The 12,422-nt window shown below is 40.7% G+C and overlaps 1 protein-coding gene across 1 annotated transcript in view; it reads right to left on the minus strand.

The window, feature by feature from the left end:
• Positions 1–3,515: 3,515 nt before the first annotated feature.
• The window catches only part of TMEM164 (transmembrane protein 164), a 189,472-nt gene continuing 180,565 nt past the window's right edge, over positions 3,516–12,422 (minus strand). Inside the window, exon 8 of the mRNA XM_037989024.2 lies at positions 3,516–9,785. The gene's annotated coding sequence lies outside the window, so the exon portion shown is untranslated. The remainder of the gene's footprint in view (positions 9,786–12,422) is intronic.

The raw sequence follows: 12,422 nt of genomic DNA on the forward strand, positions 1-12,422 counted from the left end.
GGAAAGGCTACCAAGGACATTGTTGAAATACCTCTGGCTCTTTCTAAAACATTTGCTGTCTCACGCACATTTCAAGATTAGTTGCTAGTTGAATATATCCAGGACGATTTTCTGTTACATTGCCCCAAAGCCCTGGTAACTATGTAAATTTTATGACACGTGCTTATGTCAATCACAGTGGCTAAAAACAGTGTTCTCAGATCCTAGAGGACTACTGTGGTTTTGAACAGTGCTCCATAAAGGCAGCCATCTGCTCAGGGTTTACCTGTTTTCATCATTCATGTTTAATGGGACATAAGATTTTTCAATGATTTAGACAATACTAATAGGTTCAGGTAGAATGAAGTAGTTTAATGAGCCCACAGCATTCTTTTTTATAGCATTAGTGGTTAACTCTGGTCTGGACAAATTTCAACTTCAGTAATCACACTCCACCTACCTAAATTCTTCCCAGAGTTTCAGCATTTCCACTTCAGATTTCATGCCCCACTGGACACTGTAAATAGCTTTCCTGCTTCCGAGGGCAAGTATGGGCATGTAGGATGAAGCAGTGCCTCTCTGTTGCTGGGAAATACTGCCGTATCTAAGGGGTCCTATCAGTGTGAGGTAAGGAGAAGTCTGCGGTGGGGAAGTCACACCAGGATTCACAGCTGCCAGCCAGGAGAGCCAGTGAATGACTGCCCATTCGGAGAATGGCTTCTCCCACTTCTGCAGCTTCAACCACGTGAGCCAAGATAAGTATGGGTTTGGGTTGGGTAAGCTCTCATAGCTTGCCATCTGTATGCTCAAGCTTTTCACCTACAGGAGGAAGAAATGAATGGGAGGATGCAAGTGAGGAAAGCCCTGGATATACTGTTTTTGGCTACTGCATTAAAAGGCCTGCCTTGACACCTGTAGCCCCATGGGACAATCTCGTGTTCCAAAGCTCAAACTTGTTGGAAGAAGTCTTTCAAGAATTGGAGGGAATCACATTAGGTCTCAAGCACTGTTCTGAAGTCAGTCTACATCCTCACCCCAAGCGCTTGGTTACAACCTTGTTTAGATATGATGCCTTAATAAAAATTGCTATACAATGGTATATTATTCAGCCATAAATAAGATTGAAATCCTGTCATTTGCAGCAACGTGGATCAGCTTGGAGGACATTATGTTAAATACGCCAGACACAGAAAGGTAAATACCACATGTTCTCACTCATGTGGGAGCTAAAGAAGTTGATCTCATACAAGTGGAGAGTAGAATAGTGGTTACTAGAAGCTGGGAAGGGTTGAGAGAGTGAAAAGGGAGAGGTTGGTTAAAGTAGGGATCCCCAACCCCCGGGCCATGGACCAGAACTGGTCTGTGGCCTGTTAGGAACCGGGTTGCACAGCAGGGTTGAGCAGTGGGCAAGTGAGCATTACCGCCTGAGCCCCACCTCTTGTCAGATCAGTGGTGGCACTAGATTCTCATAGGAGCATGAACTCTATTGTGAACTGCACATGTGAGGGATCTAGCTTGTGTGCTGCTTAGGAGAAACTAATGCCACCTGCCCCATCCGTGGAAAAACTGTCTTCCATGAAACCGGTCCCTGGTGCCAAAAAGGTTGGAGACCACTGGGTTAAAGGATAGAAAAATACAACTAGATTGGAGGAGTTAAGTTCTGGTGTTCTATAGCACTGTAGGGTGTCTATAGTTAAGAATTTAAGATATATCTTTGGGTAACTAGAAGACAGGATTTTGAATGTTCCCAACACAAAGAAATGATAAATGTCTGCAGTGACAGACAGACTACCCTAATTTGACCACTGTACATTGTACGTATTGAAACATCACTGTGTAGCCCATAAATATGTACAATTATGTGTGAATTAGAAAAATTAAGAATCACCTCTTAATGTATTATGTTTGGAAGGTACTGACTGTATATCTCAAATTGTTTAAATGGACCCACCCAGACAGCTGGTGGAGGGTGCATGCTGTATCTAAACCAACACTGACCTGCACTTGCAGTTTTCCATCATGACAGATGAGTACTTAATTTGACAGAGGTGAGATGTAGAGTACGCTCTCTGTCTGCAGCACACAGCTGGGCAGTGGCTGAATTATATGCCTCCGTGCTCACCAACTGCCATGGCATCTTTGAGCTCATGCTCCCATTCTAAAAGGACGCATCCAAGTCACAAGGGGTGGGTCATCTGTTCCCCCTTTAGTCTCCCTCCATGGTGGGAGAAGCTCTTTGTTTCTTACTCAGAATCTTAGTTGGCACCTCATTATGTTAAAAATCAGATTGAAAGAACTATTTCATCTCTATTAAGCACAAATGTATACAAGCTACTTATTAAGGAGAATGAGGTTGTTTTGATAACTATAAAATGTTGCAGTTGGGTTGAATGACAGTGAACAGTCTCAGCACTCTATGTCTATGTTTTAGCTGTACAACAACAAGGTCCTGATTTGCATGGAGATCAGATTGCTCAATTTTATGAAAGTCCACAGTCTTTCTGAAGCTTACAAGAAGTTTGGGCAGGAGAAGCATAACTCCTGAGGTTTGAAGACAAATGAGTAACCTGACGGCTTCTGCTAACCCACTGGTGGTCTTCAGTTGCCATTCTGTATATAACTTACCAGCTGTTTGTTCAGTGTTTTTTGTTTTTGTTATTCTTACAGTTTCAAAATATTATGTATTTCAACACACATGTGTTTTTTTGTATTAAATGTTTATAGAGAGCCGGGTACAGTGGCTCACGTCTGTAATCCCAGCACTTCGGGAGGCCCAGGCAGGCAGATCACCTGAGGTCAGGAGTTCGAGACCAACGTGGCCAACCCCATCTCTATTAAAAATACAAAAATTAGGCGTGGTGGTGCACGCCTATCGTCCCAGCTACTCAGGAGGCTGAGGCAGGAGAATCGCTTGAACCCAGGAGGCAGAGGTTGCAGTGAGCTGAGATTGCGCTACTACACTCCAGTCTGGGCAACAGAGCAAGACTTCATCTCATTAAAAAAAAAAAAAAAAAAAAAAAAAAAGGTTTATGGAAACTTGGGCCTGTTCCGACAGAACCCCAGGATCCCACAGGACAATCAAAACCACTGCTGGAGCCTCAATATGCCCAGTTATTTTGAGAGCTTTTGGGAAGCCGACATTTGATGAAATGACAGCTTTTTTTTTTTTACTTTTCCTCCCAAATGTCAGGCTCAACATGATCCATCAATATTTATTGAGTGCCTGTCCCTCCAGAGGCATGGCACCTTGCTTGGTTACAGAATGAATATAGTATAATTTTGTAAGATAAATTAACAATCCACTCTGGGCTAAGAGTTGTAAAGAGCATACTAGTTTGGTCTAGTTGGGTAAAGTCCTTCAGACTGGGGCCTAGGTAACATTAGGGTTTTATATGTTTTCACTAAATAGCTTCCACCTCAGTGGCATTAGAACATAGTTGTAGCTGCCCCTGTTGAGAAATTACATTTCTTTGCACTCCAATATTTCAGCACCAGAAGCCACCCCATACTGGACATGATCATAATTTGTTGAATGGAGGAGACTGTTTCTGTTCCCATAATGTGACTCTCTTGCTCCTTAGCAGGAATATGCAAGGTGGCTGGAAGAGAAGTGATGTGTTTGTATAAGAAATAGGTTTGGACACACAGAATGGCATTGGGTGGCTGAGAGTTGTGGTCCTTACTGTGAAGCTGCCCTCTTAGAGGCATTGGGCCCTTCCTATGATGAGGAGGTAAGAAGAGACAGAGAGAGGCTATCTTGAGGCCTGAAGAGGAGAAGACAGTTTATAGTATGTTTACCGGTTGAAAATTATCCCACAGAGAAAAAAAAAATCCATGAGGCAGAAGGAGAGAAAGAATAGTAAGAGTAAACCACATGGAAAGGAAAATCGGAGTAACTTTCAGAATCACTTGCTATGCAGAAAGGACAGGAAGGTAGTATTAAATGTGGACTCTTGTAAAGCAGGAAGCACAACCTGTATACAATAGAATGTTTAAATCACATTTTAACTGACAGGAAGCTGCTGAGTTTCCAAACATCAGGCACACATTGAAACTAAGAGTTACTATAGTCACGTTCCATCTAAATGGTATTTTGGAATGACCCAAGGTTACCATATGGGTCAACATGTGTAGGTGGGTTTCTGTGTATCCGCATAGGAGATGGGGGCTGGCCAAAGAGCTGGATGGGACAATCGTATTCCCCACTCCCACATATCCTAGCAGAATGGAAAGGATGTCTTGGACTGGACAGAGTGGGAAATCCCCATCTTTTTGAGGGACAGTGCTGGTATGAGTAATGCAAACATTTCCCTAAGCTTTCTCTAAAAACATCCAAATGAATTTCAAGAACTCTGCATGAAGACATTGCCACCCCACTGGCATATGCCTCAGCAATGGCCTCTTTCCCAGAATTGTGGTCGGGCCAGAGGTGGGTAGCCATAGTGACCTGAGTACATGAAGTCATGCTCCTTGGTGAATTGGTTCTTATTTATCTGGCCTAGCATATCTTGTGGTCTGTGGTACTCATGAATGATGGGGCTTAAAAGGGAACCATGGGGTTAATCCAGTTGTTGGATCCAAATAGGATGGGACGTTCCTGTTGGGTAGATGGGTCTAACTGACCCTGCAGCCTTGGAGAAGGTCAAATAGACATTGCTAATAGTCAGCAGTAGGCTGGGAAAGTACAGGTAACATCCTTTGCTCTGAGGAATGTTACACAGTGGGTCCTGCAAGCAGGGTGCACAGAACACTTGACTGTGAAAAAGAAACACGTTTATTTTCAATCTTGCTCCCTTTTTGGACCTTTTTTTGAGGTAAAATTCATATAACATACAATTAACCATTTCAAAATGTACACTACGGTAGTTAGTGAATTCACAATGTTGTGCAACCCTTGGCTCTCTCTAGCTTTAAAACTTTTTCATCGCTCCATAAAAACACTCCACACCCATTAAGAGAAGTTACTCACCAACTCCCACCCCCCTCCCCCCTAAGTAACATCTAATCTTCCTTCCATCTCTCTGAATTTACCTATTCTGGATATATCATATTAATGGACTCATATAATATGTGACCTTTTGTATCTGGCTTCTTTTGCTCAGTATGTTTTCAAGGTTTATCCAAGTTGTACCATGTTTTAGTACTTTGTTCCTTTTTATGGCTGAATAATATTTCATTGTCTCATGTAACACAATTTGTTTATCCATCATAATGGATATTTGGATTGCTTCCACCTTTTGGCTCTTAGGACCAATGCTATATAAACATTTGTGTACATGTTTCTGTGTGAACATGTTTTCATTTCACTTGGATATATGCTTAGGAGTGGAGAATTAGAGTCACGTGGTTATTCTATCGTTAACTTGTTTGTTTATTTATTTATTTAGCAATGGAGTTTCACTCTTGTTGCCCAGGCTGGAGTGCAATGGCACGATCTTGGCTCATTGCAACCTCCACTTCCTGGGTTCAAGCGATTCTTCTGCCTCAGCCTCCTGAGTAGCTGGGATTACAGGCATGTGCCACCACGCCCAGCTCATTTTGTATTTTTAGTAGAAATGAGGTTTTACCATGTTGGTCAGCTGGTCTTGAACTCCTGACCTCAAGTGATCCATCTGCCTCAGCCTCCCAAAGTGCTGAGATTACAGGCATGAGCCACTGCACTCAGCCTACCTTTAACTTTTTGAGGAACCACCAAACCATTTTCCAAAGTGGCTGTACCATTTTATGTTCCCAGTAGCAATGTATATAGGTTCCTATTTCTCATCCTCACCATCACTACTTTTCTTTTTTTGATTTAAGCCATCTTAGTGGATGTGAAGTGGCATCTCATTATGGTTTTGATTTGTATTTCCTTAAAGATCATTGATATTGAACACTTTTTCATGTGCTTATTGGCTATTAGTATATTTTCTTTGGAAAAATGTCCATTCTAGTACTTTGCCCAGTTTTTAATCAGACTGTTTGACTTTTATTATTATTTTTTGAGACAGGCTGGAGTGCAGTGGCACAATCTCGGCTCACTGCAACCACCATCTCCTGGTTTGAGCAATTCTCCTGCCTCAGCCTCCCGAGTAGCTGGGACTACAGGCGCACAACACCACGCCCAACTAATTTTTGTATTTTTAGTAGAGACAGGGTTTCACCATGTTGGCCAGGATGGTCTTGATCTCTTGACTTCGTGATCTGCCCACCTCGGCCTCCCAAACTGCTGAGATTACAGGTGTGAGCCACTGCGCCCAGCTGGTTGTTTCACTTTTTATTGTTGAATTGTAAGAGTTCTTCATATATTCAGGATATTAAACCATTATCAGATATATGATTTGCAAATATTTTCTCTCACTCTGTAGTTTGTCTTTTTCATATTCTTGATAATATCCTTTGACGGACAAAAGTTTTTCACGTTTATGAAGTCCAACTTATCTATTTTTTTTCTATTGTTGCTAATGTTTTTGGTGTCAAATCTAAGAATCCACTGCCAAATCTGAGATCATGAAGATTTACTATGTTTTCTTATATTAGTTGTATAGTTTTATTCCTTTTATTTAGGTCTTTGACTTACTTTGAGCTATTTTGTATGTGATGTGTGGTAGCAGTCCAACTTCATTCTTTTGCATGTGGTTATCCAGTTGTCTCAACACTATTTGTTAAAACTATTCTTTCCCCCATTGAATGTTCTTGGAATCCTTGTTGAAAATCAGTTGACCATAGAGGTCTGCATTCATTTCTATTATTTCTCTATCTTATTCCATTGGTCTGTATGTCCACCTTTATGCCAGTACTACACTGTTTTGATTACTGTAGTTTTGCAGTGAGTTTTGAGATCAGGAAGTGTAATCCTACTTTGTTTTTCTTTTTCAATACTGTTTTGGCTGTCCAAGGCCCCTTGAGTTCCCTTATGAATTTGAAGATTGGCTTTTCCATTGTTGCAAAAAAAAAAAAAAAAAAAAAAGGCCATTGGAATTTTGATAGGGATTGCACTGAATGTGTAGATGGCTTTGGAGACTATTGTCATTTGGATATTTTTTCTAATACATGAACACAGGATGCCTTTCCATTTATTTAGATGTTTTAAAATTTCTTCTAGCAATATTTCTAGTTTTCAATGTACAAGTCATTTACCTCCTTGGTTAAATGTATTACTAGGTATTTTGTTATGTTGGATGCTATTATAAAGGAGACTGCTTTTCTTCATTTTATTTTCAGACTGTTTATTACTGGCATTAAGAAACAACTGATTTTGTGTGTTGATCTTATACACTACAACTTTGCTGAAATCATTTATTGGCTCTAGTAGTTGTTGGTGTGTGTATTCTATGGGAATATAGTCATATTATCTGCAAATAGAGATAGTTTTACTTCTTCCTTTCCAATTTGGATGCCTTTTATTTCTTTCTCTTGCTTAACTGCTCTGGCTAGGATTTTCAATACTATGTTGAATAGCAGAAGTAAACATAAACATCCTGGTCTTGTTCCTGATCTTAGGAGAAAGCTTTCAGTCTCTGTCTATTAGGTATGATGTTAGTTGTGGGTTTTTCATAAATGCCCCTTTATCATGTTAAGGCATTTGCCTTCTACTCCTAGTTTGCTGAGTGTTTTATTATGAAAGGGTATTAACTTTTGTCAAATGGTTTTTCTGCATATATTGAGATGATCACGTCCCCACCCCACCCTCCACTTTGTTCTATTACTGCGGTGTACCGCATTAGTTGATTTTCTTACATCAAACCACCCTTGAATTCCTGGAATAAATCCCACTTGGTCATGGTTTGTTATCCTTTCAAACAACCAACTATTGGTTACATTGACTCTTTTTCTTCTATTATCTATTTCATTTATCTCTGCTCTAATCTTTATTATTTCATTCCCTCTGCTGGCTTTAGGTTTCGTTTGCTTTTCTTTTTCTAGTTCCTTAAGGTGTAAAGTTAGAGTATTGGTTTCGGATCTTTCTTCTTTTTTAATGTATGTGTTTACAGCTATAAATTTCCCTCTGGGCACTGCTTTCACTGTATCCCATAAGTTGTTTTATGTTGTATTTTCATTCTCATTCATCTAAAAGCATTTTCTAATTCCCCTAGTGATTTCTTCTTTGACTCATTGGTTCTTTAAGAGTATATTCTTAATTTCCACATATTTGCAAAATCTCCAGTTTTTCTCATTATTGATTTCTAGCTTTGCTCCATTTGATCAAACATACTTTGTATAATTCCAGCATTTTAAAATATTTTAAAATAATTGCTTTATGGCCTAATATATGCTCTAACCTGGAGAATATCCCATGTACATTAGAGAAGAATGTGTATTGTGCTGTTGTGGGGTATAGTGTTCTGTATGTTTATTGGATCTAGTTGGTTTATAGTGTTCTTGAAACTATTTCCTTACTGATCTTCTGTCTAGTTGTTCTATCCATTATTTAATGTGGCATACAGAGGTCTCCAAATATTATTGTAGAATTGTCTACTATTTGTTTTTAATTCCATCAGTGTTCACTTCATATATTTTGGAGCTCTGTTGTTTGGTGCATACTTGTTTATCATTGTTATATTTTCTTTATGAATTAACCCTTTATCAGTAAAAATTTCCTTCATTTTTTATGACAATTTTTTACTTAAACTCTATTTTGTCTAATATTAGTGTAACCATCTCAGCTCTCTTGTGGTTACTATTTGGATAGAATATCTATTTTAATCCTTTCACTTTCAACCCCTGTATCTTTGGGTCTAAACTGAGTGTCTTGTCAGTAGCACATAATTGGATCATGTTGTTTTTTAATCCATTCTGCCAGAGTCTGTCTTTTAATTGGTGAGCTTAATCCATTTACATTCAAAGTGATTACTGATAATAAAGGACTTGTGCCATTGTGCTATATATCTTTTTTTGTTCCTCAGTTCCTCCTATACTGCGTTCTTTTGTGTTTGATGTATTTTTTTTTGTAATATCCACTTTGATTCCCACTTCATTTCCTCTTCTCTCTATTTTAGTTATTTTCTTAGTGGTTATCATGGGGATTATAGCTAACATCCTAAGTTTATAACAATCTAGCATGATTGCTCCCATTTTTTTCTTTTCATTTTAAATAGACTTTATTTTTCAGAGTAGTTTTAGGTTCACAACAAAATTGAGCAAAATGTATACAGGGTTCCCCTATATTTCCTATATACCCATCACACACACAGCCTACCCCACTATCAACATCCTGCATCAGAGTGGCACGTTTGTTACAACTGATGAACCTGCAGTGATACATCATTATCATCCAACGTCCAAAGTTTACATTAGGGTTCACTTTTGCTATTGTATATTCTATGAGTTTTGACAACTACATAATGAAATGTATCCGCCATTATAGTATTATACAGAATAGTAGTCTCATTGCCCTAGAAATCCTCTGTGCTTAGCCCATTCATCTCCGTATCCTCCTAACACCTGGCAACCACTGACCTTGACCACTCCTTTTTAATAATTATAATAGCTAACATTTATTGAGTGCTTACTGTGGAGAACCATGTTATACACTTTTCAATAGCCTTATGAGTTTCCCGTTTTACAGAATAAGAATCAAGTTCAAGGAAGTTGTCACTTATCTGAGGCCACCTAACTATGAAGTGGCAAAGTCAGGATTCAAACCAAGTTTGTCAGGCTCCAGAGACTGAGCTTTTCCCGTTCACTGTTGTCTTGATGAGGATGATGATGGTGACAATGGTGGTGATAATGGTTGTGGTGATGGTAGTGGTGGTATCTAACAAATGTGCTGCCAGGTACGGTGCCAAGTGCCTTATGTGCGTTTTCTTTTTAATCGTCACGATAGCCTATGAAGTAGATGCTATCATTATTGCCATTTTGTAGATGAGCAAACTGAGGCTCAGAGGTTAGTTAACAATCTCAAATGCACAGAACCTACTAAGTGGAGGCTAGTGACTACAACTATAATTGAAGATTTTATTTTGGCGATCTGCTACCTCTCTTTAGCTCTGAAGATGGCAAAGGTGTAGGACTAGGCCTATCCCTGAAAACTGATTGGTTCGTTTGGTTTTTGAAGTTCAAAATCCAGGGACTTAGCCTTGATATTATTTGGTTCTTTTACAAGAATACATGAGTTCTGACGGCAATGCTCTCCTATGGGCAAATCTCACTCTGCCCTTGGCTGTCCAGCCTTAGTCATTGTCTTTCTAGTCAGGGGAGGACCGCCCTCAGGCTTCTGGGTACACGACTAGATCTCAGAAATAGCCCCCTAATCGGCCTCATCAGCTTTGAAGGAGGCCACTGCAGGAGGGGCCTAAGTAGGCCAACACTTTAACCCAGTTACGTGAGGGCAGCTGTAATCCAGGCTGATCATGTCTTGCTAAGCTCTCTGGGGGAGAAATGTCCAAAAGCGGCTTCCTGTGACCAAGTATCCCTAGATCTCACTATGCAGACACTCCTCTTCCCTTCTGGAAGAGGATGGCCTAAAGGTTACAAGGGCAGAGTTTAATTTGAGTGACTGCCAGGACTGAGGGGATGTTGGTGGCAATTCCTAACTGCAGTGAAATGCCCATGGCTCAGGGTACCCTAGGACAAAGTGCTGCTTTTCCTTGAAAGGCTTACTACCTGACTCTTCTTCGACCTTGTTGGAGGAGGTAGGGAAATCTGTGTGTTCTTCTGCATGGGCCAGACAGCCACTCACATTAACCCAGGGAGTTCAGGACATGTTGGGCTTCACACCCCACCCCTACTTCTGCCAGCTTACTTCACCTCTGGCAATGACTAGCCCTAGGAGTTCCCCAGGGAAGTAGGCTGAGTTGTCTGGCCAGGCTGCTGTTGGGGAAAGAAAGAAACCAGAGCTATTGGGGCTGGGTGGCCTAGCTTGTCTGACTCCTTCACTGTCATTTGGCACAGTGGGCTTCCTTATGCAGGTATACTCTGCCTCTTCCCTCTCATGTCCCACAAACCATCTGTCTCAAGAGAGCTCAACAAAGTGGGTCCCCTTCTGGTCAAGAAGCAGAAAGCTTGCCTGGCCTGGGTGGATGCTGGCAGGGAAGAAAAAGAGGAGTGTTAGAATGAGGCTGTAAGCTAAAAGTCTGTATTTTTCCAAAAGGGTTTTCTCTAGCAAGAAGGTGACTTTCATGGGGGAAGAGGAAGAGGAATCTAAGTTAACAATTACAGTATTTCATTGACTCTAATATGCCTTAGATTATAAGATGTCTGTTATTTTATATACTGCTGAAAAAGAAGAAAGTTGCTGATTAAACTGTCATGCCACTGATTTTAAGATGCATTCCAATTTTAATGATGTTAAAATACAAAAAAAAAATGTGTCTTAGAGTCCATGAAATAAACTGAGGTATCACCTGTCCTACACGCAAACACCCACTCACAAACACACCACAGACCATAACCACACAGGGCACAGTAAGGCAGATTGGGTATGAGTGCAGTCAAAACCCCAGCTAACCTCTGTGCTCTGAGAACAAGCATAGTAACCAAACTGTCTGGAAATAGGAACACCTTCCACGGACAGAATTTTATAGAGCCCTCTCACACCCACTGATCTCACTGAATTCCTCATAGATGTCCTGTGGGGTAAGCTAGACAAGGGTATTTATTACTATTTTACAAATGGAGTTCAGGAAAGGTATGATTTTGCCAAGGGCACTCGGGACCTGAAAGGGAAGAACTGGGACAGCAGGCCCTGCCTGCTCAGTCCTGCTACAAGGCTGGTTTGACTACTACAGGACAACAACTATTATTAAGGCAAAGGATAGAGACATAACTACTGAGGTTGTAAATAAGTAACTTTTAGGTCCTTTTCCCAACAAAGTTATTTACAAAACCTCAATATACAAAACAGAATAAAATTGGAGTTGTTCTGGGTGAAGCCAGGGGAAAGACCAGAGCACCACCCACTCCACTCCCAGGCATCCGCTGCTGCCGGAGGTGACTTCTCCCAGCATCCCTGAGGCGCTGAGGAGGAATCTGTAAACCTCTGGAGCAAAGGGGGCTTCAACTGTATTGGTAATGTTCTTTTTTGAAGCGGGATTCAGTTATTATTCTTCATACCTTTGGTATATCTTAAATATTTCATTTTTTTTTAAAGGCACTGCTATAGATGGTCAGGTCAAAGAGATGACTCAGAACCTGCCTGGAGACTTGAAAGCAAAAGAAGTTTGCTTTGAATTATAAGCTTGGATGAGGCCTGGGCACTGAGGTTTTTAAAGCTCCCCAGGTGATAAATGTGCAACAAAATCGACAATCCACTGTACTAGAGGCATCTTATTAGCTCCGACACGCTAGAAATCTGAGTGTATGTCTTGGAATGCACAGGAAGGTCCCTCTGTTCTCAGGGGGGCAGAATACTAGCGAACCCAAGGTCTTTCTAAAAATGCAAGACCAAAAAGCATGAGCCTCCTGAGTATAGCGAAGGGACAACAATGGCAGGTTGGCATCACCTGGGCAAGCCCCTTGGATGG

Source organism: Chlorocebus sabaeus, chromosome X (genome assembly GCF_047675955.1).
Source record: "Chlorocebus sabaeus isolate Y175 chromosome X, mChlSab1.0.hap1, whole genome shotgun sequence".
Classification (NCBI taxonomy): domain Eukaryota; kingdom Metazoa; phylum Chordata; class Mammalia; order Primates; family Cercopithecidae; genus Chlorocebus; species Chlorocebus sabaeus.